The sequence below is a fragment of the Anneissia japonica genome, unplaced genomic scaffold, assembly GCF_011630105.1.
Source record: "Anneissia japonica isolate Jap-2015-1 unplaced genomic scaffold, ASM1163010v1 scaffold288275_len480233_cov166, whole genome shotgun sequence".
In the NCBI taxonomy this organism is placed as follows: Eukaryota; Metazoa; Echinodermata; class Crinoidea; order Comatulida; family Comatulidae; genus Anneissia; species Anneissia japonica.
The window spans coordinates 211,479-221,722 of NW_022738306.1; the positions used below are offsets into that span (position 1 = coordinate 211,479).

The following is a 10,244-nucleotide window of genomic DNA, read 5'->3' on the forward strand; positions in this document are numbered from 1 at the left end:
TAGATTACCGGAAATGGCATTCTCAGTCTAAAAATTTAAATACAATTTTCTTTTTTTCTCCATTATTTTTCTATTGGGGGGGGGGAGGGGGGGCGACACTGATCTGGTTAATGAGCTTTTGTAAGGTTCAATTTTATTTTGCAGCATACTGTGATACCCATCAGTACTTACTTCTGTGAGACAATTGACAATAACACAGTGAAAACATGCAAATATGAATTTGCTGGATGAGTTATTTCCGTGAGATTTTTGTTTTCAGTTTTCCTGATTTCCGGGATACTCTCAAAGCTCCGGGAGACTCTCACAAGCTCCAGGAGATTCGGGGCCCCTGGTTAACCCAACATGTAATACCACATGGCGTAATAGGGCAGATTTTGCGATACATTTACTATTAAATTTATAATACTGAATGAGTATATTATTTAATTTATATGCAGGGAAAAAAATGTTCTCATTTTAATTTTCAACATAAAGCTACTCTTTTTTAGAATGATTAACCTCAACAATCCAGTTCCAACAAAAACAAAAATCCTTAGGTCATTATGTTATTTTATTTATTTTATTTTTATTTATTTATTTATTTTTGTATTTTGCTTAGAAATTAACTTTATAAAAATATAAAAGATAATAAGTGAAAGGTTAAAGGATACTCAAATAATAAGTATTACTGTACAACAGTTGGTTAATATTCTATCTTATTGAGTCATACAATTGTTAATAGCTATGGGGTATTTAATGTATCACTTCTGCTGGTTGCATTGGCAATGCTAAATATGTTTTATTTTTTACGAATGCTAAAATTTAACATCTGAAAAAGAATTAAATACCATCTGCCATAAATCTTACAAAATAATTCAGTTACATCATCAAAATTACTGTTTACCAGGAAGTTGCTGGAACTTAATGGAACACCAATCAACAACAAAATTTTCACTGACTTAATAGGCCTTTTTTTTAAATCCTAAAATTGAATACTGATTCATATTTTGAAAGTGTTACTATAAGTAAAAGAGCAAAGTACTGGGAGAGGCCTTTTAAAAATGGTACAATAAACATAAAATAATAGTCCAGTGGGCCTACTGAAACGATGGATACGCTATTGGCCCATTGCCACTGAACAAGGAAATAAGTAACTTGCAAAACGTTTACGTGCATTAAGTGAAACTACTTTTTAAGATGATCATTCACTCACATAAATTTCTTAGGAAAAAAAATCTTAGCTAAAATTTGATTACAAATTCTGCATCCTAAAGTTTTTTTGTTTTTTTTCTAGCACAATATACTGTAACCAGAAAAGCCAAAAAGTTTGCATCGAATTATTTTACATATAATTTTAAAGACATGTTGCTAATGTATTTGTCATTGAAACAATGGAATCATCATGCTAAGGTATTGATTAATACAGATTGGTAGTGTCATATTTCTCTGTTATTGATATTTTTACTACAATGACAAAACAAGCAGAGGATGTGAGAAAAACAGGAGAGAGCGGGAATGACGCTACGCGTCATGCATCTACGTCAAAGCCTTTTGTCTCTACCTGTCGAGACGCCTTTACACAATAAACCAGCAAACAGATTATAAAAAAACTTGGAAAAAACGCCTCTGTAAGCCTATGGAAGGGCATATTCATTAATAATGATACATCAATTGTTACACTAACAATCCCTGCAATTTTCAGTATAATTATAAATCATTTATTTACTGTTTTTATTTTCTAATAATCTGGACCACTTGTACTTAAACTTACCTATTTGTTACGTCAACCAAATATCTAAGAATAGTAAAAAACAGCACAACAATGTGGTTTTATATAATATACTTCTTAATGTCCTTTTAAAATTATTTTTAACTTATGAAATACCATACACTGTATCACCTACTGTATACTTTTATTTTTTATACATGATTATATAATTCAAATATGTTAAAATGAATGAAAATGACATTGAAAAAGAAGAATAAATGAAAGTGGGTTGCCCCCACAAAAGCGAAAAAAAAAAATATTTTGTTCATGAAGTACCTCTAAAATTGATAAATGACAAGTGGAAGAAATAAGAATGAATACCTATATGGTAGGACAGAGGTAATTATGAAATAGGTGAATGAACGATAATCATCAATATTAATATATAACCATTATTTATATTGGTATGAGAAGGGTTAAAGAAGCAATGAATGATAAAATTAAAAGGATAAGGCATTAATGAATATTCATGAGTAGTGGGAACTTTCTTTACCATGGTAGAGTAGATAGCGAATAAAAAATTATTAAGCGAGAAAAAGTTAAGGTTGTTAAAGTAGAACAACTACAATTGGTGGTTTCTGAGGGAAGCAATGGAAAATTCCAAAATGCAATTTGCTAGGCTAGTGAGGGAAATGATTTCAATATGTAATATCGTTGGAAGTAATTCAAGGTACTTGTGGATAGCATCAATATTTAGGATACTATTGATGGGGAAAAAATCTATTTTTAAAATACTAGGCCTGTATTTATCAATGGAGGTATTATACTGTAGATTTATCCCATTTGGATAGTGAGTCATTCCAATTCCAATACAAATCTAATTGAATACATTGACCAAGTTCTCTTAAAATCTGGAAAAACCTCAAACATTTAGATGAAATAAGCCATTAAATTGCTAATTTAAAATCAAATACAGTAAATTATAAAATTCACACAGACCTACAAACAGTCCAAATTAGTTTTTGTCAAATTTACAGACTTCTACGAAATCTTTAATTTAAGGGACTGTACTAAAGAATATAGAAACCGGGATAGAAAAGGTATTTACAAGCTTTTTAATTCACATGTTTTGCAAAATGCTGCCCACAGGTTTTATGAAGACCGGCGTCAATTTTGTTGTAGTCTGTGAAAAATATTAAAATCCGTATGTTTGCAGCCCACCTACAACCTTTAAAACAACCTTGCTGTTACAGCCTGACACTCATCATCTCTTAATGTCCAAGTCTGCTTACAGCCCTCTGTGTTAATCCAACATTCAGTTTGGCCCTCTGACCAATTTTTAGTTCAACTTCAAATTTATTTATAAAAATCACATTTGCAGATTCCTTGCGAAGCTTTGTACATAAAAACACCAAAAATGTGAATATAAAATATATATAAAAATGGAATAAGAATAAAATTTACAAATTACAATTTCAGTATTTAAAAAAAAACAAAAAAACAATCAATTTTTATTAATTAAACATTCACTTTGGCCCTCTGACCAATTTTTATGTCCACCTCTGTTTTAATTGGTGATAAAAAATATTTTGCCAAAAATAAGCAACTTACTTATTGAATTTTATTGTTACGCTCTATTCAGACTATCATATATTATCATGACTATAATGAGCACAATAGTATTGTCAAAGAAAATTTGATAGTGTGGACACAGTTTATGAGCTGAACGCAGATAGTATATAATAGGGTGCTTACAATTCGTGCGATGACGCGACGCTAGAACGGAATCACTCATGCGTGACTGTTCTACCTGGCGTCCTACATTCTCTGCATATGTAGATTTGGCCAAATTGCATTCCAGAATCTACTCGACGAGGTGACCTTAACATTCTCGCATGCGCAGATGACATTTAGTGATGTCATTACGTTCAACGTCCTACCGTCGTCGTGCAATCGAAAGCACCCTAATATCTTAATGGACTGTATGAGTGAACATGTATTGAACTTGCACGTAAGATTGGGATTTCGTATTCCTGCAGAAATAATCACATGAAAAAAAAATGTGATCTATGACGCATAACTAGCAATGATTAAACGTTCTACGGGGAGTGATACAAAATGGCACCGTGGATAAGAACTGATGGCTTGTACATGAAGAAATAGATCCATTGGAAATTAAGGTAATCTAATTATTGCAAAGGATGCCCTGAATTTCCTGGCAACTATTAGTTTGAACCCAAAATCTGTGCTGAAAGATTTCATAAAAGCTCTGCCTAGATAATTAAATGTTGTATGCCCATATATAGTCATGATGTGCCTAAATATGGTCATGAAGTGATGTCATCAAGGCATGTACCATGTTTTTGTCAAATAAAATTTGATACACTGGACAAGGCTTTGGTTTATGAAAAATGCAACAAAATCCAACCATAATTTTTGCCAAAGATTCTTGCTCAAAAAAACTGAATCAATGTCTCAATCAATTAAGATATTATTAATATTAAATAAATGTTTATAATACCTTGAGCAATGTTAAAATTTTTAACTCATTGTGTCTTTTCACATAAGGCTAAATACTTTGACTTTTTCAAATGCAGGATAAAAAAATTATTTTTTAATGTGGGTGCTAAAGTTAAATACCTAGTACTACGTATACATTCTTCCTTGTCTTGTATTTGTTTAATAATAGGAGGAGGCCCTTGATTTAGTTACTTGTATTTTTAACATGTTTTTCATGCTCACACTATGTTGCCAATGCAGTACTGTAAGTACTGTATCTTCTGAGTAGCAGTTAATTATTTACCCCAGGTCATTGGATACAAAAGCAAGCATGCACCAATTTGCTCCACTCTCAGAGGAGTAATACAGAAATAGTATCTACTTCACTCCTCAATGACTCACATCCCACTAGTGTACAGGTACCATTTATGTTCCAGGGTAAGGAGGCAAACATAAAATGTCTTTTCAAAGGCAATGTGTCCAGCTTCAAACGATTCTGTTGGCAGGGTTCAAAGCTGCTGTGCTAAATGCTTCTTAAAAATGCAGAAAAATCTAACAATGCTCAGTTCCCCAGCATTTTTGAGAAGTGAGCCTATGCCAATTAAAATAGTATTTAATTTTTGATTTGACTTGATTTATTTTGCATTCAAGGTCACATATTACATTAACCTGATGAGAAAATACATTAAAAAAATATATGAGAGAAATAATTATTTGAATGCCTGGAAGACCCATTAAGTCTAGTGTTTGTACACTGAGACTTATCATAAATTATAGTCAATTAAAAAATATTAACACTCAATAATTGAATACTTTAAAAAAAAAACCCAAAACCAGCATCCTAACACTAAATGTTAAAAAGTGACAGTATTGTATACTTTTTCTCATAACTTTGGCAATAGTAAGTCAATTCTAATAAATGACTCATCCTTTTAAAACTTATATTATGTGGAGGATAAGAATAAATTAAAAAGTTAATTTTCATTTTTTGGTCACTGATGATGCTGGATTTTGGATGACAAGCATAATATTAAAAAAAAATAAATAAAAAATGTTCAGTGGGCAATCTAAATACTGGATATATATCAAGTATATTTTAGCTCAATTAAAACAGTATACTGCATCATTAAATCAATTTTAAATATAACAAGAACAAAAAACATAACAAATGAAATAATAATATAATACTAATCTTAAAGAATATTATTAAATTCAGATTTTTTAATTTAAAAATATTTTTAGAAAAATAACAGAATGCAATTTAAATAGTTTTATTATTCAATTATAAATTTAGGATATTTCAAATTATTTTATTGTAAAGAAAAGCTGTCCTTAAAGATTACCTACGACCTTCCAATGAACCAAAATAAAATAACCTTCAAATGCGCAAAGCCATTAGAGAAATTAAGGATATTACTAATTGTTGATAAATATCATATTATTCTATGTTTCATTTTCACTTGAGTAAAATCAAAAGGATGTGTATTTCTGTAAATTGAAACTAAAAATTACTTTTTAAAAAATACTTAAAAGGTAAGTGTTTCAAGGTAAAATCTAGAAAGACCTTAATTATTATTTAATGAATTGTTTATTTAAGGAATAAATAACTTATCTACTTCTAATGAGACCAATAAAAATTATTAAATAACAGAAATTCTTAAATTGATTCCAGAGGAAAATAAAGCTGTTTTCAGTAAAACTAAACAAGACACTGGTTAGTTTTACTATAATTATTCCAGGGAACTTAAGTCGCAGAATTACTGAGACAAGCGGTTACTTTAACTGAGTGGATAGTGCCAGCAAAACTAACCAGGTTGAGTTTTACCGTAAGGAAATGTCCAATGTGAACACGCATCTCAGTTAAACTTCCCAAGTCATTCGAGAATTACTCAACTGAGATGCAATGGATTTTCACAGTTTGCTTTAGCTTTACCATTTTTTTCAGTAAAACTATCTCAAAAAATCCAACTAAGGACAACGGTAAGATTTACCCATTGGAATGTTAACCATGGTCTCGGTAAAATGAAGGTGCGATTTAAGGGTCTAAACAATATTTCTCCATTTATTAATTTAGAAAGGAAATCTTTTTCTAATTCCAATTAAATGCTACAAATGAATATTTTATAGTCATTTTTATAATTTCAATTTCAAGTAGAAAGAATGCAGATATAATTACATGGGTTAACTGCCTACTTTGCCAACAGTATTTTCTTAAAGGATGCTAAATAAATAATTAACATTTTTAAATATATTTTATTACATTATTGTAACAAAAACAGAAAGGTCCACTGATTAATCTCAGGTAAGATAGTATATTCAGTATCGAAATGGTGTGCATTTCATACTTCAATATCGAAATGGTGTGCATTTCGATACTTCAAGTATGTATAATTATACTATCTTATTGTAACTTGTTTCTATTCTGTGATGGGACAACGAACTCTTCTTGAGTCATCAGAGTAAATATTTCATACTCTTTCCCTGACCTAATTTTCAGAACATAAAAATAACAACCTTTCAATATCATTATCAACCTTCTCTTTCAATTGACTTACCAAGGTTCATTTACTTATTAGGTGACCTGTGTTTCTTCCTTTTTCAACTTACTATACAATATATTTTTTTCTACAAAAAAGAAAAAAAATTGGAACACTATTTATCAATAAAAAATAACAGGGTAAAATATTTCATATGTTTCGAAATTGTTCAAATTCTCTCCATGAAGCTCCATCAACACTATCAAATTTTATTTGACAAATCCATGTGATGTGCCCATATACGGGAATGATGATGTCATATTACATCCCAATATGGGCGTATACATGTATTTGTCACATAAAACTTAATAGTGTGAACTGAGTTTAAGTCTAATAATGAAATTTGTTTATATAAAACAATGTTCTATTCTATAATTCGTGAATGTACTTGAATATTAAATGAAATCTAAAATAAATATTTAATTTATTTTTATCTTATTAATCATACAGTACTTGAAACAGCCCTACTGTATTTGGATTGTTTTGTTATAAGGTAATAAGTGGGCCTATAAATTTGGAGTGGGTTTTATTGTGTCTACTGCCCCTGACTGGACAATATCATCTTACTTGTAAATTGTGAGGTAAATCCAGTTTGAGAGTTAAAAGATTTGGAATTATGGGGGTACCATTACATCATAAGCAAAAGACAGAAATTAACAGTCTCCCATAACCCACATTGTGGAAAGTACCTCAAAAAAAAAACTATGTCAGGAGGTGATACTTGTTGTATTACTCATATTATCACCATAACTAAATTTACTTAAGATGCCCTTGACACTTGTCATTGTTCTTTATCAATAACAGTACCTTTGCTTATGTGGTTGAATAAACATAGCAATAAGTCATGTATTATGCTTCAAGCCAGTAGAGCTTTAGTCTGTATAAAGTTCAAGTGTTTTATCAATGGCCATTGTGAACTGTGTACCCTTGAGCAGAGTCAGTTGTTTTGGTATTTTGGGGAACAAATGAAACTGGTTAACTGTAATGGATAACAAATTGGCTAACACAATAATACATAAGCTACACTGTTAAGAAGAAGTGGAAACTTTATGGTCATGTCATACAATGATATTATTTTGGCTTTAGTTCAACTATTAAAGAGTCTATAAATTTTATGATCACTAAGTATGTACTGTCTTCCCCTGAAAGCCTTACCAAAAACCACAAAAGGTAACCAAAGGCCACAAAGCACTGAAGGTCTAGGCACAGCAAGGCATTGAATGTAAAAACAGCAAGTGTACTGTACAATATTATATTGCTAATCAGACAAAAAAACTACTGAGATAATAGCCACACTTTGTTTGTTTTGAACAATTCTTGACCAAATATTTTCTTAAAACTTACAATAGGTCTTCCTTTCTATGTTAATTATGTACTGTACACCAGGTGGGCAAAGTGTGATGTACAGGCCACATGCAGCCAACTCAACAGCAATTTTGTTGCAATGAAACAATTGACACAAAATACATTATTACTGTAAAAATAAGATAATACATAATAAAAAAATATAAACTCATGATAATATATTAACCTTAGTTACACAAACAAGACAAAAATGAGAATGATAGAAATGATGTTCACAATTTTTATCTTTTGAACGTTTCCTTAAATTACTAGTACATTGACAGACTTACTATGTAATTTCAAAACAAAATTTAATGACAGAAAGGATCACCGTTTCAGGTCCATCATGGAACCATTTTCAAGATCAAATGATTTTAAAACAGAAAATACCAATGAGGTGACAAGAAGTAATTATTTCATTTCATTTATTTGTCTCAAACTATTAAAATGTACATAAACAGAAATGGCAAAGAACAATCACAAAAGTACAAAAACAAGAGACAGACACTCCAAAAGTAAAATCAATCACTGTCGAGTGGAGGCCCTTCACGAGAAAAACACAAATACTTAAAATATAAAATTCTTCAAAAAGATAAAAAATCGGGGAAAAAATATTGAAATATAGAAAAAAAGTGTAAAAATCAATAAATGAGCAAATTTAAATTAAAAGGTATTTTAACATTAACATGTCAATAGGGGCCCACTGTGTAGAGGGCTTAAATAAATAAACAGTTTGGCTTTGACTGAATCAGTTTGTTTGTTAAATGTTGGTTTCAGTTCTTTAATCCAAAGCATTTCTTTAATTAGGCAATCAATTTGGATAGCAATTAGATCTTGAAATAATTAATGGTTTCAGTAGCATTAATGATGTTTTACATGTTGTCCTATGTTACCTTTATTGTGCTCATCAATACGTTGATAAAGGTGTCGACAAGTATAGCCGACATAGTTGAATCACACAAACCACTTTGAAATATGTATACATTGTTCATTAACAGGTTTTCTTTCTTTCAATTTTAGGATTTTGCATATCTTCCTGTTAGTAGTAAATACTGGCATAATTTCTTTATTATTTATCTTAGGGTTACTTTAAGCTGTTTAAGTTGTTTAGATCCAGTGTTAGAACAAGTTTGATCATTAAATGGCACAACAATTTTGATAGGTTGTAACCACATGTTCATTATTTTATCAATGCATATTGCATTAATCAATTAGTAAGGCAAAAGGTGGCAGCAGAGCAGTTAATAACCATACACAGGAAGAATGCTAATACTGTAATATGTATACTGTATTATGTATCTAGAATAATTTATACAAACCTGTATATACCTGAATGTAAACTCACAATTGTTCCAGTAGTTCTAGTAATACAGACATGAATAGTTTAAAACATTAAATAATGTACTGTATGTTTAAAATGATAGTCGGTAATGTAAAGTTTATGATGCATGCTCAAGATGTGCTGGAATTCTGTTAACATGCATCATTATTTTCCCATGAAAAAAGTTTTTGGACTATAGGGGGCAGCATTCATAATTTCATTTAGCATCAGAACATACAAGTTAATTTCATGTACATTGTTTGCCTGTTTTACTTTGGATAAATGATCAAATGATCATAAAAATGAATCAAATGATTATGCAAATGAATCAAGTGATTATGCAAATGATAAAATGATTATGTAAATTAATCCAAGGCAATTAAACAGAAGGACGCACATCTCGGGACATCAAAGGTTATAACTCTGGCATCGACACATTCTAAGGCGCATGTGCGTCCCTACACGCTGAACGTCACAAAAGCCATAGCAACCAGACCATAAACCGTTAGCGTTTGTGACGATTTACCCACGCACGTGTTAGTTGCCATGATAATTGTGCGTCGTGCGGTGATTACAAAGGACTAATGATATTTTGCACTAACATTAGACTGAAATTATATTCTCCATTTCAACATTAATTTTACCAAAATTGTGGTGAATTGTCGTTCATGAGACTCACTTCCCAGAAAAAATTAATAAATGTTCTGTATATACTCAAATGTTCGTTTTCGGCACCTTATGCCAACATTGTCAAAATGACAGTGTAATGTTACATAAGAACATGAAATTTTATAAAATTCCTAAATTTTGAATTGCTATAACTTTTCATTTTCTTGGTCAATTTTCACAAATCAAA

The 10,244-nt window shown here is 30.5% G+C and overlaps 1 protein-coding gene across 1 annotated transcript in view; it reads left to right on the forward strand.

The window, feature by feature from the left end:
* Nucleotides 1-10,244, forward strand: part of LOC117117524 (G protein-activated inward rectifier potassium channel 3-like) — a 20,601-nt gene that overhangs the window by 4,040 nt on the left and 6,317 nt on the right. The window lies entirely within an intron of this gene.